A 17469-nucleotide genomic window follows, 5' to 3' on the forward strand; every position below is an offset into this window, starting at 1 on the left:
TTTTTAATTTATACTGCTATTATTGTAAAGATATAAAAATATTTTAAGTTATTTTGAGTTTGTTATTCTTATGTTACTTCATCAAGGAATCAAACATCTTCTCTAAAAAGAATAGATAGTACACATCCTATTAAACATCGTATAGAACTTTGTTGTGTTCCACAATCATATCATCACAAAAAAGGGATCAGAAATGATGAATATGACTTTTTATCAAGCAAGAAAATGAAAACAAGACTTACCTGCGAGAGAAGAGAGACGTCGGGAAGGATCAAAGCACGTAGGAACTAGAAAAGAGACGTTCATTGAGCCTATATCTTATTAATTTTTCTTAATAGTCAAATTAGGTTGTTTGATGTAGGTTTTTGATTCCTGATTTGCTAAGAATCCTATACAATAGAAACTCTAACTTCCATATTAGAATATGATTCCGAATAAAATTACAAAAAAAGAATATAGTTTCCAAAGAGCATGTTAAGCAAAATGGAAACTTTGGGTACAAAGTGGAGAAATAAAAATCTAACAACTCAGAAACTCATCTAGAAAGGCTAGCTAGAAGGTTATTATTAGGATTTCTCAATCCAGTATAATCATCCAAGATTTACTCAATTGCATAGCCGATGTGACACAAACCACATGCCTCCATGGGTCAATTAAATTCCATTGGGCCCGAGAATAAGAGCCCCCGTCATAGTAGGCTACCCTAGGTGAAATATTCTTAAAAAGGAATGCTTGATAGAAAGCAAAACAAATTGGTTCTCAAGCATGCCCATGTCAAGCAATGGATGTTATCAGAACATGAGAATTGCTCCACTGCTTGTGGTTGTGGTCTTACGTGCATTCGTGGCCACTAGGAAGTTTTGAGTTTATGGAGAGCTGAGTTCAAACTTGGTTCAATCAGAGTCTATGGGACTCCAAACTTTGGAGACCATTTTAGGAAGAGATGAGCTCGAGGACGTGGACCCCTACTCAGCTAATTCATAACAGATCACATATGTCTGAAATTAATTTGTTTCGAGTTCAAATCGAGTGTAAGTTTGCAGCTTCAATTGACAAACCCTACTCTGTGGGTTACCAAATAATGTTTCCGCGTGGTTTTCTTTATCATTATACCTCTCCTTTTTGCCGCGTCTCGCAGTTAATTTTGAAAGATTTCGACAGATTTGCTCACGCCAAATGCCAGGATTGCAATAGATTCACTGAAGATATAGTGGGGGATGTATATGAAAAAAAAAAGGTTCGGACTTAGTGCACCCACTCTGGCCACACTCGAAACCACACCACCCATTGACAGGTGGGGACCATGTGTGAGGCCCGCATTTCAGTGAAAGGGTGTGAGACTGGGTGGTATAGAGCCTCAATCTCTTTTGAAAATTAATGCAAGCGAATTTAAGGAAAATGGTTAAGTGTAACAATCTAGGAATTTGAGCAAAAGCATTCTGTCGTTTATCTGGTATAGGGGCATTTTTGCCTTTCTAGCAATGCAGATGGAGAGGGAAAGAGATATCTGTAATTGATTGGTATGTGTAGGACCGGAGTGAAAACAAGTTTAGGGGATGTGGACTTGGTGAATTTTTTTTGGTCCAGGACTATAAATTAATTAGTTGTTGGTTCTCACTTGGGATTTAGTTAGCTAGATTATTTGAGTTCTCGGTGGCTGAATGGATGCTCCAAAATGCTATAGTAAATTTGAAGGCCTAGTGCCCAAAGAGTAATTTTAAGCTATAATTCTTACGTCGACTACTGACAAGAAAGAAGAGAAAGAATTGCAATGATTGGTTAACTAGAACTATTGCATACTCTAAAGGTATACTAGTATTTTACAGGATTTGAGTATCAATATCTAGGGATATTATTCTTAGATAATTATAATTTTATAGATTTGTTACCTTAAAAAAAAAATTATATTTGCTACCTTTGTCGCACTTTATGGTTCATGTCATCATTATTGCATGCTAAGCAATGCACAAAAAATTTGTTAGAGCGTTGCTCTGAATTTTGAAGTTTGTTATTGTGGCAAGTAGAATCAAAGTGGAAACACTTCGCAAAAAATATAAACTACACTTTACTATAAATTGTTATCTCATATATGCATATAAGAGAGAAGGGAAGGAGTTTGGTCAGCAGCAGTGGCTATCACAAACCAAATAATAATGAAGGATGCTGAATGATTGATAATAATTGACTCCCTTGTGTATTGTACTCTTTCTCCAACTTTCAAGTAGAATAATAGAATACATAGAGGAATATTGAATCTTAAGGACCTCCTAGCCTCCCTTTATGGATCTTTAATCGTAGTTACCACTATTGGCAACCTAAATTGTTTTTTGTTGAAGAATCTAATGACTTCTATAGTCAAAGAATAAAAAATATTTAATACAATTTAACTTTTTATAGTATTATTGAAAATGAACATGTGTTAAGCAACGAAAAGACACGACGGATGCGACAAATTAAAAAAGAGAATTTCTACAAAAATTTATTACAAACCTAAGTGATGGATCCATATGAGATGAAAACCTGGCTAAAAAATAAAATCACATTTCTAATACTAGATTATTTGAAATAAAGTTTATTACCATGATACCAATTCACATAATTTCACTTATTTTTACTCTATTTTGTTTATTTTTGGGTCATACACCCTTCACTTATTATATGCAAAACTATCCCTCCAAGTGATTTTTTTCACAAATAAACACCTCATTCATTTTGATCAAACAATGTAAAAAACATTAGTTGATTAGCCAATTATAACCAATTAAATTGACCAAAAAGCCCTTGTGTTAATTCTCCTATAAATACCTCCCTCTCCTTTTGTTTCTTCACTTGACCGTACCTATTAATCTCTTCCTCTTAGCAATAAGACCTCAATCTCTCCTAAATCTTTGTATTCAACACTTCCCTGTCATGGTTCGAAGGAAGATTCCCATTACAAAAATAACAGACCAAGCTAGTCTTCATATTACTTACTCCAAGCGTAAATCTGGTATTATTAGCAAATCCTATGAGATGTCAATACTTTCTAAAGCAAAAATTGCTCTCATATCATTCTCACAAGCTCATCGTTTGAATTTCTTTTCTGGAGTTAATAGGTAAAAATTTCAATCTATATATAGATGTAAAAATATATTTGATATTCTTTATGGCTTAAATTCTTTTATTTTCATTTTGCAGAATTGAAGATGTTATAGAGGATTACGTGAGGTCACCTAAATTTTTAGAAGTATAGTATGTTATCATCAATACCTAAAAATAGATTTCTATTTGTTCTTATTTTGGTTTGTTTTTTTTTTGTTAATTTGGAATTTTACTAAGCCCTCTCTCTCCCTCTCTCGTCACTTATCTTCATAATCTTCCATTTGGCAAAACTTACAGTGCTCCAGCACAACAAGAGGTATGAAACAAAGACATTCTTATACACAACAAAAGTTAAATATAACATATGTTTAAAAAAAAATTATGTGCAATACATATGACTTACATATTTTTATCACTTTATGTTTCTTTTCTTTGTTATATGTACAAATAAAAACATGCAGGAAGCCTTGAGGATACTCAGCCTGATAAGGAGTCAAAATGACAGTAGCTCATCTTGCCATATCAAGTTTGTTCTAACTCTCTCTTTTCCTATCCCTATCTCTCTTGTTTTCCCACCTAAATATAAAAACTATAAGCATATATTATATATACATATAGAATAATGAAAAAATTGCACATACACGTCATACAACTTCAATAATAGAGTGTTGAGTTTGCATATTTTGCATCAAAGTTCAATGCATTTTGGGTACTGCATATAACGGACGTCATGTTTCATTTAAGTACTGTGGAAAAAATTATGCTACTTAATTACGTGAATATTTATACAGAGGTGCATTTAGAGTTCATTGAATAGCAAACGTACTATGCAATTAAAAATTTTGCCTATGTAAGCTTGCACTCTAATATAATTTTGCTATTAATATTAGGTTACTTTATGTTATACAATGAGAGACCATAGGATCTGTGGGATTTATTCTTCTTTTTCTTTTTTCTCGAGATGAAAATTTTAGATTGTATAATTCCTTATTTACCATAATAAAATTAAAAACAATATTTATAGATTTATTTGAATGAAACTTTGGACAATAATGATATTTTAACAATATAGATTTCAAGAATTTAGTCAATTCCATTGCTATACATCAAATTTGAATGATAATCAACACATACATGATTTTTTTTTTCTTTTCTACTTTTTAAATGTTACATAGCATCACTTTAAGTAACTAACATTGTGTTTTTTAATCTAATAACCATTTTTGATATTTTGATCTCATGGACATGGGTCGTTCTGTGAAACTCTTGGGGTATCAAAAATTATAGAGCAACGGTATGCACATACTGACTACTAGCTCCTAATATATGTTTCCATTACCTTTATCTTGTACTTTTATTAATTAGTACCTCAAATAAATCAATCCGTTATTAACATTACAGTTTATTTTTTAGGCCCTTCAACAAGAGGAGGAAAGGAAGAAAGCGGAGTTAAGAAAAGCCATGGATACTCTAAAGTAAACAAAGTTCCATTGCTTTTTGAATGATGCAAAATAGAAAATATTTTAAAGTTATGTTTTTTGTTCATGCTCGGATCCTTGTGGACACTGTAGGACCTTTCAGGTGGAGGAAGGTGAAATCAGATTGATTGATTCAATATCTAAAATAAAAAGACATGAAAGTGTTCTGATCGATGCACTGCAAAAAATTTCGCATAGAAAGGTGGAGCTTCAATATATGCATGCTTAGTACTTTGAGAACAATATTAGCAATTATTTTGTTTATCTTTTGTTTTTCTTTTCTCTGGTTTTTTTATCCGAGGGGTAGGTTAAGCTGCTCTTATGCTTATTTTTATGTCTTATTCCTATTCAGGCGTGCTTGCTTCCAACCTACAATTTTTTGATGAATAATGGGCCATCAACTAACCAGGTAAGTCAAAAAATCACAATGCACTTGCTGAATGACATTGTCTTCTAGATTTATTGTATGAAATTTATAAGCTTTTATTCAGTTTTTTTTTTCCTTTTTAGAACAACATGGTTCAAAATCCCTTTTGGTTGGGAGGAACCTCACAGATTCAAGTAAGGAATTTTTTTGTTAAAAAGAAAAAAGAAGAGCTGCAATTTTGAACTTGAACTTGTCAATTTCATGTTGCAGCCATTCTCTTTCCAGAATCACCTTCTAGAAAGTCAGGAAAGGCAGCTGTCTGATCTAATAAACAAAGAGGTCAATCATATTAGCTTCATGTACAACCAACTTGGTGCATAATATTAGCTTCTAGGTTTATTTTATGAAACTTATAGTTTTCCTTCCCCATTTTCTTTTCCCTTTTAGAACAACTTGGTTCAAAGGCAAAGCCGCTCCTGGTTAGAAGGGCCATCACAGATCCAAGTAAGGGATAGTTGTTTCTTTTTCCTTTTAGAAAGATCTGCAGGGAAAAATCAAACTTTCAAGTTCTCAATCTCATGCTGCATTCATTTTCTTTCCAGAATTGCCTGCCCCAAACTCAGAAATGGCAGCTGCCTGAGCCGTTAAACGCACAGGTAATACAGCTTTGCTGATTGCAGTATCCCCACTCTTGTCTATTTGGCCGTAACTTGCATTCAAATTAATCTCTCAAACTGAACTTGAAAAATAATTGGTAACTTTAATTAAGAGCTTAATGTTCCCATTATACTAATTATACAATATTAATATTTTTTCCCAATGTTGATTAGGTGTCAAATGTGGTGAATAAGCAGACACATGCATATCCAGGTGGACCATCAACTTCCATCCCTGTGCAAAGGTGATACTCTTTATGCTCCTAATTTGTCCATAGCACCCACATCATTATCTTTCAGAATACGGATACATGAAGAACATGCATATGAAATATGCAATTGAAGGATCACAGGAGGTGCGATGAAAGAGTTACATTGCTGACATGACAAACAGGAGCGGCTCAATGCATTTGGGGGTCTAAGGTGAACTCAAAGGTCCCAACATAAATGCATTTGGGGGCCTCAATGCATAAATAAGGAACGAGATAATAAATTTCATTAGATAAGAGATACGTCCCAACATAAATACATTTGGAGGTCTCTATGCATTTATAGCTATAAAGATACGTCGTATTTGAGGCCCTTAAATGCATTGGAGGCCTCAATGCATTTAGACACTCACCTTAGAACTCACTATAATAAATGTATTTGGAGGCGAGGCCCTCAGTCGCCTAAAAGTTGAGTCGGCCCTGATGACAAGTTGCACTTCAGTAATTGAGTTATATACCAAACCTATGTATATAATGTATTGTGCATACATACATGTGAGGGCGCCATACATATATATTGCAAAATTCTGCAATTAAAGATTTCTAAAAATATAGGATGCTCTTTTTGGAAATATTGTCTTAATAGAGGTTTTTAATAACTTCTTCAGTCCTAAAGAAGGAAGCACGAAATACTACCTTAACTAGAAAGTCCAATTAGTTTTAGCTTTTTTGGAAAATTGATTGGTACAAAAGGCCCATGAAAGATGGATGAGAAATCTCGGGCTTTGGCTGGCTCAGCCCAAGTAGATGAGGGCTGCTTTACTTGATATGCGGTAGTATGTAGGGCCTTGGTCTTGTTTTCTACACCCCAAAATAGAAAAACAAGAACAGGAAACATGGATAAGGGGAACACCAGTTTGCAAAGACCTGAACCATTGTTTCATTTGTAATAAAATATATATCAAACAATAGTTAATCTGTTCACATGGCCAATCCTTAAGCATTATTTAAGATAGGGGAAGTTAACATATAGGCCACAGATATCATTATCAGAGTTACAGTGGATAATGGATGTATTGAAAATTAAAGAACTAGTCCATGGAGAGACTGCATGTTAAATTTTGTTTAAGATATTTGTCGAGGCCGTTTATTTGACCATGCAATTCGATCACAACTTCCTTGGTCAGACATGGCACAAATGAATCTGTCTATTGTCAATTAACACTCTCATGCATATTTATTTTCGGAATGGTAGTTAATGAAATTTGTGTTTTCACACAAGAAAATGCCCAAAGTTCCGGTTCCTCGATATCGCATGTCTTGCTCAATAACATTCAGCTGGGGAATAACCAAGTGAAAAACATATATGCTAGCTGCTTAATCTCTCCTTTCTTTTTTGTGTTTCTGCTTGATGTTAGTCTGCCATTCCCCTCGGTACAAGATCTGCAAAGCAATATATGGAGCCAACCTCCAGGCCTACATCTTCCACCTCAGAATGCTTGCAGCTCAAACCCTCCTGCTGCACAAGCAAATGCTTCATATATGTTTCAAGACATCGCAGAGGAGACTGCAAATGCCGTAATATAAAGCTCACCCCTGATTTTGCCATATGTCAGTTCGAATCAAATCTTTGGTTCATAAGAACTAATTGAATACCTTCTTTTCATGATAGGGAGCAAGCATGCTGCCATCAATGGAGGCAACTGCAGAGGAGGTTGATTACTCAAGCATATTCTCGGACAGCTATAGTTTGTCAGATTATTTTGACCTTTAGAAAACAAGAGCAATGGAATACTCATGACTGACTTTTTCAATTGTTGTTCGAAAATGGTGTTTATGGATGTTAATCATCAGAAAGCATCTTAGATGTTGTTAGCTTTTTTTTTTTCTGCAATTGTTCATTTTATCACTTGAATGGGTGCAATTGCAGCTCCATGCTACTGCATCTTTCTCATTTACAGCTAATGTTTAAGAATAACCAATTGATTGGAGATTGCAAAGCAGACCAGACTACTCGTCTGATGCAGGAGCACGAGCTCGAGTCATGATGAACGTACGTCGAGTTTGGATCCTTACTTGAGTATGCCTGAATAATAGTGGGTCCAAGATTTTTAGCACCTAGTTACATTGGGTTCGAGTATTTCAACGCCCAATTACATTAAGTCCTTTTTGTTTGTTTAGGCATATTAAGTCATATGGAGTTTGAGTCCTTTAGTTTGGTTATGTTCAGTCAATTAGAGTTTGGGTCCCAACGCCATGAAATCACATTGAATCTATGGCGTTGAGGAGTCCTTGAGTGATTAGGAGTTGTCTATTTGGTCCATGTGGCATTTGGGGAAGAGTTCTAGTTGATTTGGACTCTCTTCCATGCGTCATGAGGAGTTCTAGATTATTCGGAGTTTTGTTCATTGAGTCCATGTATCGTTTGAAAGAGTTCTAGCTGATTTGAACTCTTAGTGCATGTGTCTTTAAAGAGTCCTAGTTATTTGGGAGTTTTAGTTGGTGTAGCGGGTTTTGTCAGTTCATTTCGTAAGTAGATTTCGTTAGTTGATTTCATCAATTGATTTCGTCAATTAATTTTGTCAGTTGATTTCGTCAGTTGATTTCATTAGTTGATTTCGTCAAATGATTGATTTGATTTAAAAGAGTCCATATTTAGTAGAGTTCTAAAATTTTGGTTGTAAGAGTCCTTATTTTTTCAACCTTTTACTCTATATAAAGAGAAGGTTGAAGAATAAAATTCAAAATTAATTTTGGTTTTCAATTGTTCTTGAGATTGAGAGGCGTGAAGCTTCTTCTTCCTCCTTTGGCGAGACTCCAAAGATTTCTTTCTTTCTTAGTAAGATGCCGGAAAATCATTGGGTTTAGAATAAAGGTGAGACTCTTCTATTCAGCCCATAGTTATTATATACTATCCAAAAAGCAGCACTTTCCATTGATCCTTCTTCCATCCGCCCACCTTCTTCGCGCAATAACCCTAATCCTTTGACACCCTAATCACCATAAAGTTTTTTAGGTTTCAGATCTAAATCACAGGCCTAATTCCTTCCTCCCACGTCCTAACCTAAATTAGCTTTGGGTCCAACCAATTTTAGCCATCATCTACTAAAAATTCAGCAGCACCCACCTTTGTTATGTGATATAGTCTTCCTCCAATATTCCTAGACCAGTTCTTCTCACATCCATCATTGTTGTGGATAATATAATAATCTAAAAAAGGGAGCCGCTTTATCAAATTGACTGTTTCTTAGTGGTTATATCAAAGATCTAGGTTCAAATATCATCATTAATCAAGGCTTTAAAAGCAATGGATGGGGTCATCTCATTTTCTTTTGGAATAAAGTACACTGTGTAATGTTGAAAAATGGTAATTTACAATGCTCAAGATAGTGAGATGCCCCACTATCTTGCTAATATTTAAAACCTTGCCTTTGTCTATGATTTGGGCTCTCTCGGGAAGAGTAATCTCCCCTATCCTCTTGTTGTGCAGCCTAATATTCCAAAGAAAAAAAATAAATCTTAAAAAATACATATAAATTAATCAAATTTAATATATTGAACTGATAACTTGAAAAATGGCAATTTACATACATACTTATTATGCGTCCAATTCCCTATAGGTTGTATTAAAAAAAAAAACTACAATCATGAACTTTAATTGTAAACGGAACTGTTCGTTCCACTGACTGGCAGAGAGGGGTCGCTATCTCCGTCGCCTTCCGCATCTTCGTCGTGTCTCCATTGCCTTTACTTTTCTCGTCGCCGTCTGCTATGGCTACAAAGGTCGAAGAGAATGTGAATGAGAAGGACCCTCGAACCCTCAACGAGGACGATATCGCCCTCCTCAAGACCTATGGACGCATCTTTCTGTCTCTTTCCTTTATTTAGGTGCATTTAATCTTTCAATCCTTGTTGGATATCAATCTTGAACCCCACATTTGTTTTTATACTGCTTCTTACTTTTTTTCCCTACTGAAATCTTCGTTGTTCTAGGGTTATGTTCGGCTTAGACTGGTAGTTTCAATACTTTCCTTCTGTTGCCTAATGATGAGTTTATGTACTTTTTGAAAATTAAGCTGATTAGAGTTCTTCTTCTTGCATAGGCTTTTGGGTTGGATATTGTAGTCTAGAATTTCATTTTGTCTTGTGATTTACAATCTATTCTTTTCTTTTTTTCTTTTTGGTTTAGATATGGGTTTTGTACAGTTTGAGAAGTCTACTTTCTGCAAAATGATATAGAAGCATGAGCCCAAGCCTAGAGCATGCATGAAGCTTGAGTCTCCTCCTTGGTTGAGCACCAAATTATATTGGGTCCACAAAGTTTTAACACTGAATTACAGTGGGTCCAAGATTTTTAGCACCTAGTTATATTGGGTTCGAGTGTTCAACGCACAATTGCATTGAGTCCTAGTAGCGTTGAAGTGTCCTAAATTATTTGGAGTCTTTGTAATAGGTCTATGTGTCGTGTAAAAGAGTCTTAGCTGCTTTGGACTCTTAGTCATGTGTCAATTAAAGAGTTCAAGTTGATTAGGAGTCTTGAGTTTAGGAGTTTGGGTCCAACATTGGATGCATCTAATGTTAGATTGAGTCCTGAATTTTTAGTCCAAATTAGAAAGAGTTTTTGAGAGTTAATTGGATTGTTGACTTGGTCCAAAAGGGGCTGAATTTAGGATGGAATGAATGATGTACGTAAGGTCTTCTTGGGCGTTCATGAAGTCCATCTTATGGGCGTGCGCAAGTTGAAGAAATCCAATGTGAATCCTATTCCATGTGTCGCAGATTCCATGCACCAAGACAAATTCAAAGTCTAGTACGAGTCTTATTTAAGTTGTGGTTGATTGAGTCAATTGGAGTTTGGGTCCCAACGCCATGAAACCACATTGAGACCATAACGTTGATGAGTCCTTAATTGATTAGGAGTTGTCTATTTGGTCCATGTGGCATTTGAGGAAGAGTCCTAGTTAATTTGGACTCTCTTCCATGCACCATAAGGAGTCCTAGTTATTTGTGAAGTCTTAGTTGGTTTAGTTGATTTTGTCAAATGATTGATTTGATTTAAAATAGTCTATATTTAGTTGGAGTTCTAAAATTCTGGTTGTAAGAGTTCTTATTTTTCGAACCTCTTACTTTATATAAAGGGAAGGTTGAAGAATAAAATTCAGAGATAGATTGATTTGAGTTTAAAAAAAAAATTGAGAGTGATTCTCTTTTTTCTTAGAGTGCGACGCTCCATCCTCTTTCCTTGTTGAGATGCCAAGCTTTCGAAGAAGTTGGTGAAGATAAGACTCCTTCTCCTGTTTCACGCCAAGTCTTGAAGAGTTTAAGTAGAAATGAGACTCTTCCACTCATCCTCTTTAGTTATCCTTTTTTTTTTATGACGCCAACCTTTCATTCTCACGTTACCTTAATTAAGAGTCCTAGTAAAAGAAGGATTCTTTCCTTTTCTCATGCCATCTTAGTATTTTTTTCTCATGCCATATTGCTTTCTCATGCCAACCCTAGAGTCCTAATTCCATTAGGACTCCTAATCACTAGCCAACCACAAGTCCTTCACGTCCTAACCTAATCCCACAACGAGTCCAAGCTAACTTTCTATTGTCTCCATAATCCATCAGTAATTTCTGCACAAGGCTGAGTCAATCCACACCAATTGAACCCATGTGAACCCCAATTAGCCTTTATCCCATCATCTTCTTTCTCCATCCACAACGAAAACCCTAGCATACCCTAGCCGCCATTGAAAAAAAAGAGAGAAAGAAAATCAGCCGCCATCATCCCCAAATTTCAGCAACCTTCCCATCCCCGTCTACGTCACACGAGTTTCTTGTTCTGTTCTGATCTTGGATTATCATCATTTGATTGTGGTTGAACTAATTTTACATCTTATTGCTTTCATTTTCTTAAACATATATTGGAATTGCATGGTGACAGGGTCTAGGACCTTACTCTACGAGCATTAAGAAAGTGGAGAAAGAAATCAAGGAGATGGCCAAGAACGTCAATGATCTATGTGGTAAGTGTTGGCTATATTTATTTCATCCGAAATAGGGATAACTGGAGAGACACACACACACACACAGAGAGAGAGAGAGAGAGAGAGAGAGTAGCCATCATCGTCGTTGATTATGGGGGAGAGGGAGGAAGGGAGGGGGAGAGAGAGAGGGATAGGAACATGTGTGAGAGAGAGAGAGGTTGTTGTCATTGTGGGGGGGGGGGGGAGGAAGGGAGTTAGAGATGGGGGGAGAGAGACTTACCTGGGTGGCGGCGGCGGTGTTTATCATTATCATTGAGCCTATCGGGGGTGGAGACATAGGGAGGAACCACGAACAGCTCTTTGCCTTTTTAGTTCAACGAAAGAGGCGGGGAGAACCATCAGTTGGAGCACCCAAAAAGGTTGGAAAATGTCTTTTCTAAGTTGCCTACCTATTTACTACTCTCATTGATTCTTTCATAAGGTGATCGCACAGGCAAGTCTAGTTCACAAGTAGTTGTGGAACATCTTTTCCGATTTGTGTTGGTGTGTAATGCCAGTTCCAGTAGAAAACGATCTCTCAAGATGGCATATCATAATCATTCGGTAGTGGACTAGCATAGGTGCTTTAAATAATCTCTCGAGATGACATATCATAATATCTTGCGTAGGTTGTCCCTCGGTCACTTTAAATAAGCTAAACTATTACATTATACCTTATCGGTAGCTGATCGGTTTGGTTCGTTATTTCTGAACTAGCCAATTTGGCACAGTTTGGCTAACATTACCGGTGCCTATTACGTTCTATTTTTAGTTATGTAAGTCATTACCTCTTTGCAAGGATGATAAGCCGCTCTTGCATGGATAGCATGAATCTTATGTTTCAAGTGATATTTGACTCAAGACCAATGTTGACATAGTAAGGTGGACGGAAGATACTAAACCCTATAGAAGTTTTCAATTGCAGCATGGGGGATGTCCTTCGGTGAAAATTATGGGCTATCTCTAGGCATCTTACATAAGTTGAAGTCATGTTATGATGATATTGTTGGAAAACATGACCTTAAATCTTGTTGCAATGCTATTCTTGGAAGCATCGAGGGATAGTTCACCATTTAGGAGTGCAAGTGTCTTTTTGCATAGAGGGCATATCATAATTCAGTCTACATTAAAAGATCTGGTTGAATAATATATGTTCCTCCAGGATGCCTTTGGTTGAAATTTGAATGACTTGAAGATATACTTTGGAGTAATTAAGATTGGGGTTATTCCTAGTTCCAACATATTTGTTGGGTGCATGTAGAGGAAGAAATGTAATGGTTTAATTACAAAAAGTTCAATGAAGAGGGTGTTTCTCTGAAATTAGATTTTTAGATTCATAGAAAAATGGAATTTCTATTGGAGGAAAGACCTTAAGGTCAAATATGGAGAGTAAAAAAAAACCCAATGGTTTCTATCATGTTACTGGCCCGCTATCAGTAGTTGCCATTGGTGGCTTTAACGCTTTTCCATTGGGCCCTTTTTTTCTTCTTCTTCCTTTTTATATATAGATTAAGGGGCTAATCACCACCTGTTTTATCTTATATCCGCCCACCCTTGTGGGCTGGCTCTAACTGGAATCGAATTTTAACCTCTTACCCAAGTGGCAAGAGGTGATGCCATTCGAGCAAGCACTTGGTGGTTATAAACTTTGCTTGTAAAAGCAAAACAGTGACATGTATAAACAAATTTCCACCATCATCTTGCTGCATGCCTACTGTGATAGAGTTTAAGGACTTCTATTTTTCGTCACTTTTTATTCTTTTCTTTTCTTTTCCTTTCTTTCTTTATTTTTTTTTTGTTTTTTGAATGAGCACTATTTTTTCAATTGTTGAAACAACATATCTGCATCTGGTTAACGCTACATCCATAGAAAATGTTCTTTTTGCAGGCAAAGTTTTCCGATATACAGAAAGAATGTTTCCAGCTGATCTTTCAATTGCTTCTTTCCTGATTGATTTGGTTTGCTTCTGCATCTTACGGGATCACTTGCTGTTGTCATGGAGAACTAAGTATATTGTTTTTTTTTGGTCGGGGGAGAAATTCTCGAGTATATGGCAAGTAATGATCGCTAATCGGTCGTTGGTAAAATAACTTACAGGTATGTTGGTGGCATTGAAAGTAGTACCTCTGATGCTGCAAAGATTGATCAGTGACTTGTGACTATCGAAATGGCTTCAGACCGTTCTTTGGACCCTGATAATCCTCGACATAGCCTCTTGGTCATCAAGCTGGCAAATTCCAGCTCTGAATGGAGGACCCAAAATAACTTGAGCCTTCTTCGATGAGGCCGAACCTCATATGCTGTATCTATGATTGGACGCAATCCCTCTTAATAAAGGAAGGGAATAATGTGTGGAATCTGGGATATCCAGTCCTTGTTTTAGAGAGTAAAGTTGGGAAAACTGCATGGAGAACACTAATTGTAGGAATGAGGTGGAACGTGGAAAAACAAGTGTCGGCAGTGCAAAACCCATCAAATTATACAAGTTATTTAAGTGTTGTCATCAGGTGATCTTAATCATAATTGATTGGCCGTCCCCACTCCGAATCACCATCTCCGGTGTAGGAAAAATTTATTCCGAGAGACGTGGTGATATTTTAGGCTTGTGTGGATTTGAAATAGGTCCATTTCAAGCATTTGTTGATCGCGGGTGGAGTCTCTAATTTTATAGGTTAGTTGGATACTTAGGGAGAATGAACTTGCAATCTGCCATCTTGGTTGGTTGGTAGCTGATACTCAGATGATCCAATATCTTGATTTATCTTTGGTCCACATGGTAAATTGGAAGTTGGTGTTGGAATATATATAAGAAGGGCTGAAATATGCAAAGGGTTCTTGTCATGCTCGATTGCTATGTTTTTTTGACGGAGAGGAAGGCAAAGCCACTTGGCCTTCATTAAAAAAAAGAAGTTTATAGAAACTATTTATAAAGGATTTGCAAAAAAGAAAAACATAAAAGAGCAATAATTTTTTTTTTACAAAAGATAATGGTCGGTAAGTAAACTTGTTAAACTATTCAACAAGCTGAACAATCTCATAAGTAATTTGAAGGATCTTTGTATCTTCAATGTGCAACTATATAATCTTTGTATCCTGATGTGAGTCAGCCTTTTTCTAAAGAGATAGATCAACGTCTCTCAACGTGCGGCGCCAATGTTGCAAGGTTATGCCAAAGTTTGAGGTGAGGATCCATCAACTTTTCCGAACATAGATGCTTCCAGCTGAAGAAGGTTGACAAAATTTTGTACAAAACATAATAGATAAAACTTGAGTTTTTTTAAGAAAATCTGAGCATTTTGCTTCTTCCATATTTTCCAACAGATAGCAGCAATCAACTAATTCATAGCTTTTCTCATTGGTTGTTGAAATTTTTTGTTTCTCTATTTGGTCCACGGATCACTAATGCTGGTAGGCCATCTTCTCAGATTTAGCTGCACTTTAATTGTTGTCCATAAACTACGAGCAAATATGCACCTAATTAGTAGATGGGAGATCATTTTGTTTCTTCTTCCTTGTATCTTCTTTCCAAAGGTAAGCACGACACATCTGATTAACCTGTTGAGGATCCGTTTTGGCAATCTAAGCACCAACATATAGTAATAAGGGAGAGCTAACATTACACTATTAATAAGGGTAAGCCTACCCCCCAACGAGAGAAATCTCTCTTTTCAAGCAGCCAATCTCCTATTGATCTTCTCTAATACTGGAAGCCAATATTACTATGTTGAAATGCATGTGTGGTATTTGTGGATGAAAGATATGTTGGGGAGGAAAGGTCGGGCGTATCTTAAAGGGTACCTTTGGCAACTTCCTCCAAGTCCGCCATTTTTTTCTTTTTGGATAAGACTGGATGGATCATATATCTAATATAATTAGAAAAATAAAATATCACGACAAATCTGTCCACGATACTCTTCTAGTATGCTTTGCCGTATAAGAGGCAATCTATGCGCCTTAAGATGTACACTTTCTCGAAATCATCCAAATGTTGTGTAGGAGGGGGTGCACGTTAGTGGTCTGTCCCTGCCTAATCCTGAATCCATCCGACCAGCACGCATCATAGGAGGTTACAAAATCCTACCGTGCCATGAATCCTTGTCCCCATGCTCCAACCATGCCTCCCTCCTCTAGCATCATCTTTCTTCTTCCTAGATTGCTAAATCTGAGATCATCTTTTTTGGGAGATAATTAGCATCATCTTTCGTCTTCCCCAAATAGCTGGGGGCATGAATTCCTTCTACTTTGTTTCCCTCGTCACCTTCTTTCTTAATGGTGAGGAGCAAGATCTTCTCCTCCGTGGTAGCCTAGAGCTTGTCATTCTTTGCGTCTCAATACGCCTAGGCAAACATCTCATGCTTTTCGGACAGATCATGGCGAGGATCAGAACAGATGAACATTTGTTTTATGATGTTCTACCTAACACTAGAAGATTGGATCCACCATGCGATGATGCAATTGAGGCTGGTTGGCGAGTGAAAGATGTAGAGAGCATGCTTAAAATTCTACACCACAGAAAAATATATTTCCACCACATTTTCTAATGATGATGAAAGTTCAATTTGTAGATTATAAGGTAGAGCATGCAGTTATAGACCATTGCACATACATCAACATACCACATATTTGCTAGATATATCTCATAGGTACATATTAGCAATGTCCATAAATTTTCGTACCTTAAAATTTAAGAATATATGCTCTTTCACTAAACAATCTTTTGGTTGATGTATTATTTGTCAAAAAACAAAAAAAGAACAACGAGCATTAGTCGAATTTATTTGCAGATATCTTTGATGAGGACTGTGATTTTGGTTTGAAATCTAAAAATCAATATTCCCCTTTAGGTGTATCATTCCAAATATAGGTGTTTGTTTGATTTGTCACCATTGAAAAACAAGTTTTTCTTTCATTTCCTGGGTGCGTTCCATGTGTAAGCCATTGGAAATTAATTAGCTATGGGGGCAGCCGGAGAGTACAAAAAGTGCAAGCAAAAATCCTGCACAGTTGCCTTCATTTTTCATTTCTTCTCTGAGATCCAATTGTCAGCAATTTTAATTGGCAAAAGGAATAATGTGAATTACACTATGACCACGAATGTTAAGTGGGAGGGAAAGAACTGTTTGCTTAAAATCTAGGTCTAAATCAGGGATGAAAATGGTATTATTAGTTTTAGCCTCACCAACAGCACCGCCTTTCTAGTAATGGTGAGAATCACTCCTTACCAACAATACAACCCAAGAATCATGGAGCATCACTTTGACTCAAGAATTTTTGCGTATTGAGTAGATATTTAAAAAATTTTCTAAACTATTATCAAGTGTAAAGAAAAATTTCTAATAGCAAGAATCTCTTAGTCAAAGTGACGCTCCATGCTTGTTGGGCTGCATGGTTGGTAAGAAGCGATTCTCACCAATCCATACTTTAAAATCAGATCGGACAGGACCCGTTGATTCAATCGATTGAATAGAGACGCCGTTGCCTATTCAATCCAGTTTAATGAAAATTTGAAGTGATCAAAACTCGGTCAAACCAGAGAAACCGGACGAACCAAGTTTGAGGGTAAAGGGCTTTTTGGCCAATTTGGTTCGAATCACTGGCCTTGATCTCTTTGTCATCCGAAACCGAAATAGATCTCAAACTAATGATCTATATGCCCTCCTTATT

General features: G+C 36.4%; 1 long non-coding RNA gene across 1 annotated transcript; it reads left to right on the plus strand.

The window, feature by feature from the left end:
* Nucleotides 1–10887: 10887 nt before the first annotated feature.
* LOC120111564 (uncharacterized) lies at nucleotides 10888–13967 on the plus strand. Its single transcript, XR_005512772.3, has 3 exons — nucleotides 10888–11617; nucleotides 11723–11804; nucleotides 13693–13967. It is a non-coding gene; the product is annotated as an uncharacterized LOC120111564 (long non-coding RNA).
* Nucleotides 13968–17469: the final 3502 nt, after the last annotated feature.

The sequence above is a fragment of the Phoenix dactylifera genome, chromosome 5 (assembly GCF_051530095.1).
Source record: "Phoenix dactylifera cultivar Ajwa chromosome 5, Ajwa_hap1_PhDact_Kaust_v1.1, whole genome shotgun sequence".
In the NCBI taxonomy this organism is placed as follows: domain Eukaryota; kingdom Viridiplantae; phylum Streptophyta; class Magnoliopsida; order Arecales; family Arecaceae; genus Phoenix; species Phoenix dactylifera.